The sequence below is a fragment of the Dipteris shenzhenensis genome, chromosome 1, assembly GCF_047967505.1.
Source record: "Dipteris shenzhenensis isolate YYH24624 ecotype China chromosome 1, Dip_SZ_1.0, whole genome shotgun sequence".
NCBI lineage: Eukaryota > Viridiplantae > Streptophyta > Polypodiopsida > Gleicheniales > Dipteridaceae > Dipteris > Dipteris shenzhenensis.
The window spans coordinates 38,968,827-38,984,086 of NC_141596.1; the positions used below are offsets into that span (position 1 = coordinate 38,968,827).

General features: G+C 37.1%; 1 protein-coding gene and 1 pseudogene across 3 annotated transcripts in view; one reads left to right on the plus strand and one right to left on the minus strand.

Annotated features, from left to right (window-relative positions):
• Positions 1-15,260, plus strand: part of LOC147905803 (Transducin/WD40 repeat-like superfamily protein) — a 375,013-nt gene that overhangs the window by 220,236 nt on the left and 139,517 nt on the right. The window lies entirely within an intron of this gene.
• The window catches only part of LOC147905804 (pentatricopeptide repeat-containing protein At1g06140, mitochondrial-like), a 191,239-nt pseudogene that overhangs the window by 50,465 nt on the left and 125,514 nt on the right, over positions 1-15,260 (minus strand). The window lies entirely within an intron of this gene.

Genomic DNA, 15,260 nt, shown 5'->3' on the forward strand with positions numbered 1-15,260 from the left:
TGAGCAGGGGAGTAGATGATTGAATGAGAGTTGGAACTTGGTGCAAATGAGTGAATGAGAGTTGGAGGAGGGAGTGTGGAACAAAGTAGGGCAAGGGCAGAAGAGAGCTAGAGGAGGGTGCATGAAGAAAAGTAGCAGAGTAAGGAGGACGGATGAGAGCAAATATCCAAATGCCAAATATCATAAATCTTATATATATTACAAATTTTGAGCCACCGTGGTGACTAGAGGCCCGGTGTGCCATCCAAATAATCATGAGCCATTTTACAGTAAAGTAGCCACATGCCAAATGCCATAGACCTTATATTAATCAAAGTTTGAGCCACTGCGGTGAATAGAGGCTCGGTGTGCCATCCAAATAATCATGAGTCATTTTAAACCGCCACCTTAATTAATCAAAATATGGGGAGGGTGCCATCCAAATTTAATCATGAGCCATTTTAATTGCGAGCCACCGCAGTGGTTAGTAATTAACTACCAACCCATAGGCATCACCCCAGATGCCACCTCGACACTGACGGGAGTGGTAATTAATTAAGACATGGCTGGTAATCATGAAGCAGATGCCACCATCTTGGTAATTGACTATGGTAATTAATTACACTCTACTGAGCATGCAACCCCAATGATTGGTAATTAATTCCACTTTACTGATCATGCAAACCCCATGGTGGTAGTTGGTAGGTGAGTAATTGCATGCCACTAGAGTGGCTAGTAATTAAATGCCAGCCCGATGGAATCTTAGCCGCCACCACAAACGTGGCTAGTAATCTTAGATGCCACCTCGGAGCCACCACCATTAGCAAGAGGTGGCAGTAATTAGCACAAACATAAATCATGAAGCCTAATCACCTCATTATCATGCAAGCACAGTGACTGGCAATTAACTACACTCTACTAATCATGCAAGCCTGGTGGTGGTAACTGGCAGGTGAGTAATTACGGGCCACTACTATGGCAGGTAATTAACTACCATCCGAGTGGAATCTTAGCCGCCACCATAGATGTGGTTGGTAATCTTAGACACCATCTCACAAGAATCTTAAATGCCACCACCAGTGGAAGGTGGCAATAATTACCACAGATGTAAATCATGAGGCCTAATCACCTCTAATCACTCATTACCATGCAAGGTAGTACTGTTGCCTCGAATTAATCAAAATTCGAGCCAACCAGCATGGTGGCTCTCACCTTGACAGTTCCATTCCCTTCACTATTTCGTATGATATCCATCCCACTGGTAGTTTCTTTCTCCCTTGCAATTGGGCTACAAACTTAAGCCTTCACTATTCCATTCCCTTCACTATTTTGTCTTCTATCCCTCTTGACCGTTTCTTTCTCCCTTGCACTCGGATTGCAAACTTAAGCCTCCACTATTCCATTTCCTTCACTTTTTTGTCTTCTATCCCTCTCGGCTATTTCTTTCTCCCTTGCACTCTTCCTACAACTTCTATCCCCCCTCGTAATGGATCCCCCTAGACACATTGAGCTCCAAAACAATTCTTTATCAATACCAAAACCTTTTGCCAGTGCAGAGAACAATGGTGCGTGATGTGATATTCTCATGCCAGAATAGTGTGCCATGAAGAAACATTGCCTCTGCAATCTTCTCTTTCAAAAATTATTTGGTTAATATTTCCTCCTCAAGAGATCTTTGAAAGATTTTGCATTAAAAAGGGCCCTTTTTAAAGAACTTTTATAAGTGCTTTACTCATGATAAAAGGAATTTCTAAAATGACCCAAAAAATCTATATTTCTCCAAACTCATATAACAAAAACATTCCATAAATGACATGATTTTTTAAAGAAAATAGATTCAACATAATCATGAAAATATCATTGTGCTATTTTTGGAAGTAAGGATCAAAGACTATATTTTAAAATCAAACAAGCCATTGAAAAGTGATCATTAATAAGTAACAACAAAATGTCTTCTTATACATTTTCAAAATCGACTACTCTTCATGACTTTCTAGAGCATCATTATCATTGGTGTCATTGGTTTTATCCCCAGATGAAGTGGAAGCATCTTCCTCTACAATATCAATAATAACATTTAAATAAATGCCAAACATCAAGTTAAGAACTTTTTTTCCCCCAAAAAATGAGGGTTTAGTTAAGCACTTTTAGAAGCTAAATCGGACATTCTTGAAGGATTTGAAGCTTAAACTCGATGCAAGGCAAGCTAAATCGGACATTCTTGAAGGATTTAAAGCTCAAACTCGATGCAAGGCATTGACTACAAGCTTAAAGACGATGTCCAACATCAAGTCAAAGCGTCAACTCAATATTTGTCATTAAGCCAAAGCTTCAACTCTATCTTTGACATCTAGTTTAAGATTGCACCTAATATCCGACATCGAGTTCAAGATTAAACTCACTATCAAATGATATAATGACTTGGCAGACTAGTGCCTATGAGTAAAGTTATCCTTTATCATGATGTTTTGCATTGACACAACAAGTCATCTCTTCCAATAGAAAAGTAGCACTCACTATTTTGATCATAACTTTTGATCCCAAACTTTGATTGACGAGTTTTTTGATGCATTAAAAATATTGAATTCGATCTACAACTTTGTAGAAGAGGTTGGAATCTTAATCCATGATCTACTAGATTGTAATTTAATTTACGCAATCTAAGTCTCCTCTTCGAGGAAAAAAATAGTAGTCAGTATTCCCAAAATAATAGTTCTAATGAATTAGAAATATTGAATTGCTATATACAACTTTTTAGAAAAGGTCAAAATATGTCCATGATCTATTAGGCTGAAAATTTGATTTACGTAATCTAAGTCTCCTCTTCCAAGAAAAAAGTAGCAGTCACTATTTTAATCATAACTTTTGCTCCCAAACTCAAATTGGAGATCTTTTTGATGCATTAGAAAGCTTGGATTTCTATTTACAGCTTCCTAGAAGAGGTCAAAAACTCGATCCATGATCTTTTAGGTTGAAATTATGATTTACACAATCTGAAGATGTGCTTTAGGGGATGTCCGTAAATGAAAATCGGGTGTGCAAGTACCAAGTTAACCTCCAACTCAATATTTTACATCAAGTTGGAGGTTACTTGATGCAAAGTGAAATAAAGTACTCTCACAATTGATTTTCACTTAAGGAGAGCTTTTTGCATGCCTTTTGCCATCCCCTTCTCCATTTAATTGCACCTCTTGTCTGCACCATCCCCCTCTCCCCTAGCTACTCCATCCCATCCCTTACTTGGATGTTACATCCCCTCTTATTTCATCCATCCACTCATCACCCCTATACTAGCCCCTCCTTGCTACACCTACTTGCCCCTACCCCCTACACCCTTGCGCCCACTACGGCCATGCTCGCCCTGCGTCCTCATGTCCCTACTCACCCTATGCCCCTAGGCCCCTGATTGCCTTGCGCCCCTGCACCCATACCCCCTGTGTCCCCTAGCTATGCCCTTCCTCACTACCTATTTGCATCCCTTTGCCTCGTGGTTACATCCCTTGGTAGTGCCACTAGTTTAATTACAATATAAGCATGGAAAACTGATAATATCGCTTTGTAAATCAAATTATGAAACAAAAATTACAATTGAATATTATGTTCATGCTCAAACTTGTGTTTAGACATAAAATTTAAGCACTAACTTGATGTTAAACATGAAATTCAATGTTTTACATGAAGCCTAGGCTTTAACTTGATGCAAAACATCAAATTGAACCTTGAACTTGATGTTTTACATCAAGTCTGAGCTTCAACATGTTGCATCAATTTGAAGCTTCAACTCGATGCAGCACATCGAAGCCCTTGTGCCCCTACTCGCCCCTATGCCCCCTTTGCCCCTACACCCCCTGTGCCTCTACTCGTCATTGTGCCCCTATGCCCCTTGTACCCCTACACCCCCTAGCTGTGCAACTGCTCAACACTTGGATGCACCCCCCCACCCCTAGTTGCACCCCCTGGCTGTGCAACTAGTTTGATTACAATATAACCAGGGAAACTTAGTAATATTTCCTTATAAATCAAATTATGATACAAAATTACAATTGAATATTAAGTTCATTCTTGAACTTGACCTTAGACATCAACTTTAAGATTCAACTTGATGTCACACATAAACTTCAATGTTTTACATCAAGTCTAGGCTTCAACTTGATTCGAATCATCAAATTGAACCTTCAACTTGATGTTTTACATCATGTTTAGACCTTAATTTGATGTTTTTCATCAGTCAAAGCTTTAATTCAATGCAAATCATAGAATTAAAGCTTTAATTTAATCTCAATTTAATGCAAATCATAGAATTAAATCTTCAACTTGATGCAAAACATTGAATTAAAGATTCAACTTGATGTAAAACATCTAATTGAAGATTTAAATTGATGTAAAACTTGATGTTACATGGTAGTTTATACATAATAATTTATCGGCATGTTTTTAAAATCAAAGCACTAATTTCCCCTAATTTTGAGAGAATCTTTATGGAGAAACATTTGCAATTACCCAAGCAATCCATAATAGTGTTAAAACCTTAATAAATTGATGCATACAGTACCCTATCAAATATTTCCACGTGGGCGAGCATAAAGAATAGAAAAATAAAACATTTTACCTTTGGAAGGGGAGGAATCGTTCCTATACCCTTCCCACACACATCAAGCCAAAAAGAGGCAAAAAGGAGAGAGAAAAGAGGGGAAAAGAGAGAAAAGAGAGGAGAAAAGAAGAGAGGGGAAGAGACAGGAGAGGAAAAAATAGAGAGGGGAAAAGAGAGGAAAAAGATGTAAAAAGAGGGGGGAAAGGAGAGAAAAGGGATTGTAAAAGAGAGAAAAGAGAGAGGGGAAAAGAGAGAGAAAAGAGAGGGAAAAGCAGGGAAAAGAGATGTAGAAAAGAGAGGGAAGAGAAGAGGAGAGGAAAATCCTACAACCATCTCATTTGCTAATGCTTAGGCCATTCCCAAACAGCCAACATAAAACACAAAATGAACAAAAAGAAAGGGAGAGAAGAGGCCTTTCTTACTTGAAGCCTAGATTGCCATTAAAAAGAGAGAGATTATAGGTGCCTATACAAGAACAAAGAGACACACCACTTTTCCTAAGAAGCAAAGGAGAAAGCAAAGAACTTGACAAAGCAAAACAAAGAGACATGTTTCTAAGAAATCATTCATGAATGCTACCCAATTAGATGGAAACATGTTTAGAGGCTTAGCAAAGAGACAAAAAATGAAATGTAATACTTAAACAAAGTAGGATGAAAGAAGTACTTACCTTGAAGGAACTTGGAGAAGAAGCTTGGAAGAGAACAAACAAGACGCGGAGGGATATTGATGGAGAGGGAGCAAGGTGGAGAGGAAGCTTGGGGTAAAGAGACCAACGAGGAGGGAAGGTGCACAAGGGAGGCAACGCAAGGATGGAGAGGAAATATGAAATGAGGTGGTAAAATGTGATTTGAGCTTTTTTAGTGTTCGCAGAATATTGGTGTTTTTGTCAGTATTTTCTTCAAAAATTGGAGACAACACTGCCAGCTTTCCATTGGTATTTTTGTCAAAAAATACCAACAAAAATACTGATACATATACCAAAGGAAAATAAATTTCTTAACATTTGGCGTAACTTTTGCCCTTTCTAGGTTTTGATTTTGATCTTTGGCACGGTCCTCTTCTTTCTAAGTTTTTATTTTGATCTTCTGGGTTACACTTAACATCTTGTTCAAAATGGCCTATAGCTTTAGTGAATTATAACATCCCACCAAGGCTGACAACAATGAAGAAGGGACACCTCGCTCATGCTTGTCCTCCTCATGCCAAGGAAGACAAAATTAAGAGAGATTATGTTTCAAACTTAGATAAATTTAAATGAGATTATGTTTGATATGCAAGAGGAAATGTGACAATTTCCATAAGCCCTTCAGAAGAATGGCTTCTAATAGAGCTTCAAAGCACTTTTGGGGTCTTTTAAATTGTGTTTCTGGACACCATATGAACACCACTAAGGTTCATGACATGATGGTAGGTCACAAAAATAAGCATACTATGGGAGATTTTGTGTGGCTTTTGATATTCACAACAAAGCAATTATCAATATTATTATTGTAGCTTTTATTATCAATACTATTATTGTAAATTTTAAAGCTATTAAGATGTTTATGAATGTGGCCTAAGAGGGTTGCCACTCTATTAAGCTTGGAAGCTATACTTTTTGAATGTCAATGTAGTTTAAAGCTAAGTCCGATGGTTGAAAGTAAAAGTCTAAGCTAGCCATTTGACAAATATGAAGGTTTAGTCAAACTTTTTATAACAAAATCAGGCTAGTTATGACCACCATGCATGTAGGTTGTAGTCCGACTATTTACAAAAATCAAGCTAGCTACAACCACCATGCATGTAGGTGTAGTAGTAAGATGCATACTTGCCAACCACACTAGTGATTGGAACATCAAGCTTTTTCGTCCTGTTTAGATAGCCCACTGATTTAGGGACCATCTTAGTGGTCAAAATAATGAGCTTGTTGGGTTGATGAATATGTTTCACATATGTATTGTAGATTTTCTTATCCTGAAGTTAATTTTCTTAAGCTTGATAGTCCCATCTAACTCATCTCTTGATTTAAGGACCAATTTGGTGGTCAAAACAATAATCTTACTAGATTGATGAATATATTTTGCATGTTTTGTGGGTTTAATTATTATGAACCAATGTTTTTAGTGTGCTAGAATGTTCATTTCCCTTAAGCTTAAGCAAAATTTCAAATAAGAATATTGGAAACATACTGAATGTTCTTGAATGGATTAAAGGCCCATGATGGTTTTAGAAGGTAGCTCAATCAGATGGCAAGGATTTACTTTCAACCGACTGTGGTGGAACTTTAAAAAAGTGGTTTGGAAAAGTGGGGTGGTGTGGGGAGTAGTACATTACCAAGATGTGCCATCTACTATTGTAGAGCATTAAGTGGGAACCAATCTTGTACATGCATTTAATTTATGTGGCATTCCATGGGTGGTTCTAAGAAGTCATTCCTACTCACAGCCATTGCATTAGGCCGAGGCATCTGGTACCATAGACAAGTAAATGCTAGTAAAAGTTCCCCAACTCATTGCCCTTTTCTTAGAAGGAGAAAGATTATTGTAAGTTAAAGAAACCTTTAGAGTCCCACCTACTTGCACCTCCCCATATCTACTCTCTTTCTCTTTTTGATGTCCAGTCATACAATAACTAGTGTAGATAGGACATCATCATGGTCTCCATCAACAAAAAAGGAAAATGCTAACAAGTTTTCTAACTGGATACTTCCATGTTCTTTCTAAGTTGATATATGCATCATTATTAATATTGGTATAGCCATCAATATTTTTGTCAAGCATCAATGATTGTTCCGATGGTATTATAGAAGTATTACTGATGCCAATACCAATGGCAATACTGACATTTTTTGGACCAAAAACTTACCGATAGATCCTGTAGCCAAGGCACAAAAAATTTTCTAAGGTCCTCACCGTCGAACTACCAGAAATAGATGGGTATGTTGTAGTGATGCATGAAATGCCTTGTTTTGGTCTTCCCTTACTATATTGTCAAGCTGGATATATAGTGTTCATGGAAGGGGGCCTTCCATTGATATGAGAATTTGATGAGTTATTGTAACTAATATATTTGTCTCATTGTGCAAATTTGGATAATTTTTGTATGCTTTGTGAACTTTGATCATTCTTGGGCTTGTTGCTCTCTATGATGCTTAAGAGCACTAGTGATTTGATATACATATCAAAAAATAAAAATATTATTATACATACCCAAAATCTTTTAGAGAATCAAATTGTACATATAAGATACCTTGATACCTTGTTTGCTTGAGGTTGTTGCCCTTTGTCTTTGACTCTTGAGGTTTGCATATACACTACTTACCACCATTCTCACTTTTTTGGGGATTTTCACATTATTAAGTTCGTTCTTCCAATCTATTGAAATAAATATAGCTAGAAAACTATTCATTGCTCTCTGACATCTCCTCCTTGTAAAGTATGAAAATCTCAAATCTTGTGTAACTATCCCATCAAGTGTAGTTTCCTTGTTGCAGCATCACTTTTGCATTCAAAGCAAATTAGCTTTATATCCATGATATGGATATATGTTTAATAGGCCCAATTAGACATGAATTTGTGAAACATCTTGTCCTGCTTTGTACACATGCAAGCCTTGCATTTCCCAAGCTATGAATTTTCTCAAGCCTATTCTACAAATCAGCATACTCTCAATACTCTACCTGCTCATTCTTGATAGGGGTGATTTTGCTACATTCAAGTAATAATCCTATTTCTCATGATTAAAACCAAATTACTAGGTCCTTATAGCTCTCAAATTTCTCACACCTACTCTCCCTAAACAATTTGGATGCAACACATAGTACTGCATGTTTCCTTCAACGGAGCCTCAAATGTTAAGAATTGCATTCTTTTCCTACCATAACGCATGGATATTTTATCAATGTGTATCTTTATCTTTTTTATCAGGTTCCTAGGAGGATTAGATGCACTTTGTTCAGCTATTGAAAGTGAAGGCACAAATGAGATTGGACCAATCATAGGAAATAATTGTGCATTCATAACCTGCACGTTAATAATAGAATGAAGCAGGCGGCACTGGCAACTTTGGAATTGATGCATTGCTTATTTAGGTTCAATCCTTGTGAAAGACTCTAGCTCATATGAGGATAGTGAAAGATCCAATCACTCACAAACATGCTCAAACAAGGAGACAGAGACATTCTCACAACTAATTCTGGGTTACATGAAGATACTAAAGGTTTATTAGGGATGATGAAGCTTATATTTTGATATAACTTAAAGAAAGATGAACTTTCAAGACCATAGGTTGAGATTGAGATTGACATCTTGAAGATCACACTTACAATAAGGCCTAAACCCTAATGTTCACTATTCCCTAGAACCTAATCTCCCTCCTCCCAACTCTAGCAACTTGTAGAATCCAAGAAAGCATCCACAGTGGCAACAAACCCCAAAAAGTGAGTGGAATCATTACGTTCTTTTTAGATGGTATTTCATTTTCATTGCAATTAATCATATAAAATATTTTGTAATTAAAAATTAATTTTTAAAGAAAATATTCTGAAGCCTTGATGCAAATCCAATCCCTTAATGCAAATCCAATCCCCGGGACTGGATTTGCATGAAACTTCCTACAAATCCAATCCTCGAGACTAGATTTGTATGAAGCATCATATTGAATATTTTTTTATTTTGTTATAATGTCTTTAAATAATAAAATGAAGTGTTGTTTATTAATTCATTATTGAGCAAGCTTTAATATATTTTATTAAGTACTTTTAAAGATTGTAATTATTTAAATAAAATGTTGGTCTTCAAACTTTCATATCATCTTTGTTTTATCATTTTAGGGAGGTGGTCTTCTATTTAAACCCTATTTGATGATTTTCGATTTGAAACTCATAGTTAAAAGACTCAATTGTTGAAATATTTTAGGTAAAGTGTGTAAATTTTGCAATATAAAGTAATATAATCAAGCCTCTTTGTAGGAGGGAAAGGGAGTGACATAGCACTCACTGTAAATTCAATGAAGAACAACTATCAAACGTATAGTGCTTCTCATTTCAAAGAGAATCTCTCTTTGAGAATCTTATCTTATTATGCAATTCTATATTCATTGAAGTGTTCATTACACAAATTGTGAATATAATGAACACTTTAATGAATACCTTGTATATTATGTCATGAATACTATGAAAATAAGAATTGTTGAGCAAACAATTTTACTATCTATCCAAAATTGTAAATATTAATCTGTAATAAATAAATATATGTCACAAAGTGCATCTTGTCAAAAGGAGAAAAAAAAAAAAAAAATTTCAATCTATATAAACCCATTATGTTTCTAAATGAATAGGCTTGAATTTCAGCTGAATTTTAAAATTTACTTAAAATATAGTACTATTTTGAGGGAATCAATGGGTAACTTGTAATAGTTCAATAGTTCTCACTTAATATGGATAGTGTTTTTCCAATACTTCGCAAGAATACAAATATCTAATGCAAAATAATTAGTCAAAAGTGAACTGCATCAGTAAGTTCCATAAAGTTGTGAATGAAATTCTTGATTCTTACTACAATTTGTGCAAATTGAAGGATCAAATCTTAGAGGTAAGTAGGCCAAACACATTCCATGATGCAATTGCTATTGCTATCACTATTGCATTATACTATGAAGATTAAGGTTATTTAAGGACAATTTTGACCTTGTGCCAACAAGGATCAAAAGCACAATCCAAACCAACCAAGACATTGACATGAGGTCATTTGGTGTGTGGAGTAGTGACAAAAATTTTCTTGTAAAATCATGTGATAAAAGGTAGATTTTGTTTCTAATAGCATAGGAATAGCATAGAACTCTCTAACAAAGAGAGACAGAGAGAGAGAGAGAGAGAGAGAGAGAGAGAGAGAGAGAGAGAGGCTTAAATCTACACTTTGTGCTAGAGAGGGTAACTCCTTACGCTTTGTGAGAGAGAAAGTCCTTACATTGTGCTAGAGAGACAAACTCCTTATACTTTGTGAAGATAGAGAAATTCCTTACACTTTGTGCTAGAAAGAGAAACTCCTTACGCCTTGTGAGGAGATGCAAACTTAGGAGCATGTATAATCATATCTTAATGCATAGAAGCTCCCACCTTTTGGGCTCAATGTTTAGCTCACTTTTACATTCATGTGCTTGACCTCTTGGGGTCTATGCTCTCTTTATCCACAGACATAGAATTGGTAGCTTGTGCGCCCTCACCTTCATTATCAACCTCATGCAGTGATCACCTTGCCCCTACATCCTCTCTCCTTCCCCACATTGCCACCCCACAGTTTGCTGCTTCCCCAGAATATAGATGATGTCCATCCCCGCTCAACGCAAGTGCATTCATAGTTGACTTGTGCCCCTTCAATGTAGCTATCAGACAATGCTTTCCCTTGTTCGGTCTCTTTCTCCACACTTTAATCTTACTATATCAGCAGAGGCTGAGTACAAAAACTCATCCGCCCTCACCACCACAAGAGCGTTCACAGCATCGTCATGAGCGCGAATGGATTCCAGAAACCTTAGATCAGAGAGCCTCCACACCTTAACAATCTTGTCCCATGAACCCAAGTATAGTGTCTTACTTGTCTTCCCTACTGGCCAATGCAGATACTGTCCACATGTTCGATCCAAAGTCTCTAATGATGACGAAGAACTTGTATATAGTTCTTGGGGTACACATGGACTTGATCAATTGGTCTTTTACACCAGGTAAGGTGGCCACAAGCTTGTAACAAGCGAGCTATGAGCGCGAACGGCTCCAAACTTGAAATTTGTGATCCACATAACTGGTGAATTTTGTGTTCTAGCATGTTCTTACCCTTGTAACCCAAACTCCTACCTCCTCCTTCCTCCTTCCTGCCTACTCCCTTCCTCCTCCTCTCCCTCCCTTCTCCTCCCTTCCTCCTCCTCCTATTCCCTTCTCCTCCCTTTCTCCTCCTCCTATTCCCTTCTCATCCCTTCCTCCTCCTCCTCCTCCCTTCTCCTCCTCCTTGCTCTTCCTTAACCTTGTTCACTCTTTCTCAATACTTAACCATGCAAAACCTTTGAAGAAGACTAGCTCTCTACTCCTCAATCTTGCAACCCTCTCTCAACCTTAAACCCGTAGACGATTTCTCAACTGTGTCCTCCTAAACCCTACAATGAAATGAGAACCTCCTTCAAACTTTGTGATCAATACCGTTTATTTCCTAAGCGTAACCTAGAAATGCTTTCCATGGTTTGGCCCATATTTATGACTAGAATACAAGCCTAGGACGTATGCTACAATTGTGAACACCTTTGCTACAACAAGCAATGACGTAATGGTAGGTGAACAACACCCTCAAAACTTGAAATGAGAGGAAATTTGACAATAAATTGTCAATCTATCATCGATCATTTTGCCAATGCCATCGGTAGCCACTAAAAAATAACTATTTTTTGCTAGTAAAATGAGTACTACTACCAATAAAGAAAATATTACTAGCTAGTCAAAATGGCATGAGACTAGACTATCAACATTATCATTAATATTAATGCTACAAGATCTAGTACTACTGCTAGTAGAATGAGTACTATTGCCAACAAAGGAAATATTACTAGTAGTTAGTAAAGATGGCATGAGACTAGACTATCAACATTATCGTTAATTTTGATGTTACAAGATCTAGTACCATCGATAACGTTAATTTTACCATCAGTAACAATACCTTTAGCACCGGCACAATAGAACCGTTATTGTTGGTAACAGTTGCCATTCTCTTCAAGCCTAGGACTAAGAAGTGGTTCTTGGTCACTATGTTGGTGCTAGATAAAACTACTTCTAAGGTGCAAGTGCTTGGAGTCTTTCAAAGGGGAAGGTGGTTTTGGTCTTCTTATTTTTTCATGCATTCTATATCATGCACTCTTATTGTACACCTCAAGCTACACTAACATGCAAATTATCTATATGCACATGTTATATGTCACTTGCTAACTTTCTCCTAATTTCTACAAGATGGAAGGTTGTGCTGGCTCTAAGCACAAGACTTCTATGTTATCAAATGCAATATAACGTGATTAACTAGGTACATCGAGAGCAATTGTTAGAGCAAATGAATACAATGTCAGAAAGAGAGATGGAGACCATAATAGATAGCATAGATAGGTTGCATAATTTGAAGGGCAAAGTTATAAAGGACATGAAGAGGTTGCTAGAAGTAGATTCCAAACCCATGTGCTTGTCAATGTTGTGAAATGGGATTCTAATGCATTTCTTTTAGCTGAGTCCCTCGTTGGTAATGGCCACACAGTTTGGGAAAAGTATGTTACAAGACCATCATTTGTTGATGGTGTATGGGCATCGCATATGGAACGCTCGTATGCACTTTTCATGCAAGTAAAGTCCCATAATCTAACAAGAAGACACTCGTGATTGAGATTTAGGAGAAGAAGTCAACATTAATTTTTAGGATGGCAAGTTGATCAAGATGAGGAAGGAGGCATTGCTCTCAATGAGGTCAACGTTCATTTTTAGGATGGCACAGGAGCAAGCTGATCAAGATGAGGAAGGAGGCATTTCCTTCTCAATGAAAGGGAAGCGGCAGGGGCATGATGGCCAAAAGCTAGAGCAATGAGCTAGTCACATTAAGAAATGTTCCTTTTGTGGCATTTATCACAAACAAAGAGATATCGCTTGGTGGAAAGATTGGATTTAGAACATATGAGACTATCTATTGGGTCTATTTCATAGGTTGTCCTGGTCTATTACAACACATCTGGTATGCGTGCAAGCGGTATAAGGGCTTTGCCTAGACTTGTAAATGAGTAGTATGACAAAACATGCCCATGCAAATAGAATACCCTACCTTTGTCCGAGTTATAGCTTATATCAAAGAGGAGCTTCTTTAGATCATCATACCATACTACAATGGTGGGATCCCTTCTCATCTTTTCCTCAAGCTACCATTTAACAAAGGTTCCTTCAAGCATTATGTTGACACACACTTGCAAGAAGGAGCAGAGATGAGGGCATGAGAAGAAGACATGCTACAAGATGCAATCAAAGGAGAAGATGTGGTGTAAAGAGTCAAGATTTTTAAACCAATGTGCAACAATTTATTTATTTTTTATTTTTTTGAGAAAAAAAATGTTTTTGCCTTGTGTCTCAAAAGAAAAGATATAACCATGTCAAATTCCCTTTACACCTGGTTCAACCAGTAAACCAAAGAAGAAGGAAACAAATGTAGACCATACATCAGCTATAGATTGAAGGTCTGTCGTTTTAACTTTAAAATCCTTGATCAAAACCTTGCCATCTTTGTAGACAACCCATTTGCCTTCTTTTCTGGCCACCTTCACCTTTGCTAGTTCTAAGCTTTTGTTCCTTAGCTGATTCTTTGTGAGTTTCTCTGCAATCCACACCTGTAGACTTTCAACTTGTTGGATTGTCTAAGAACTTGCATTCTTTCAACCCTTAACTCAAAGATAAGAATTCGCTGCACTCCTGAATCTTGATGAAAGGAGAAGTTAAGAGCTCCTTAGACTCTGCACGACTGCAGAAGGAAGAAAAGGAGCAAGCTGAAAGGTTGCTCAACTCAAAGAAGCTCAAGATTGGAGGACTACCAGACGACTAGAATGTAGTAGAGGATTCTTGGGAAGAGATCGGTGAAAAACTCTGCAAAGCTTTACCAAGCATAGATTTGGGTGATCTCAACAATGTGCAACAATTTAATCCATGCTCTATTCATTAGTTAGCATGCTTGTATTAGGCCCAATATTTGCATGCAGGCTTGCACTTTGCCAACATATTGCTCGATTTTACTTGAAATGGTGCATTTCAATTTAGGATCATTGATGGGAAATGACACAAGTTATTTTAAAGAAGTGTCATAAGGCCTTTAGAAAATGAAGCGACTAGATGAGAGTGATGAGGATTGGGTACAACGGGTTCTCTACTACAACCAAGCAGATGCCTTTTTTGTTTTTTAAAGTAAGAAGATGCTTGAAAACACTGGCTTGTGCTGGAGGCATGGGTTTTTTTTCTAGATACAATCCACAATTCTATGTGTTTGTCCTTGCGATTATCATCAAAATGGTAGAACACTTTTTTAATGCTCCATAAATATTTCAACTTGGGTATTTGCATGCCTAACCAATTAGCTTTGCAATCCATTGTGTTATGCACTTGTCATAACATCATGATAGAACACCCATCGGAGAGGCTTACACTTGAAGATGCAATGCAACAACTCCAGTTGTGTGGTTGTGATGGGCGGTTGGCTATGTGGCCCATTGAAGAGATGAAACTTGCTCTAAAGCTTGTAGAGTAGTAATAGATGAGGAATTCTTTAGCATACAATTTCTTTGTACATGTATTTATTATGACAATATAATAAAATAAAAATTTTAATCTCATTTTTAAGCCTCTTGAGTCTACTTTTCTAAAATTTTCATATGTTATGTAGCATCGTCATGCATGTGTCATATTGCATTATCATGTATCACTCATATATCAAGTAAGCATACAAACCTTATACTTGCTCGTGACCTTTGGGAGTACCATATATTATGGCCAAATCTATCAACTACTACTTCCAACAAGGAAGTGGTACAGTATCCTATTGCATGTTTCCCATGCTTTTAAGATAGTTCATCACAATAGTGCTATAATTATAATGATTTGCAAATGGTATTAAATTATGCTCCAATCTCAAACATATGCGAAGGGTGTAGCTCA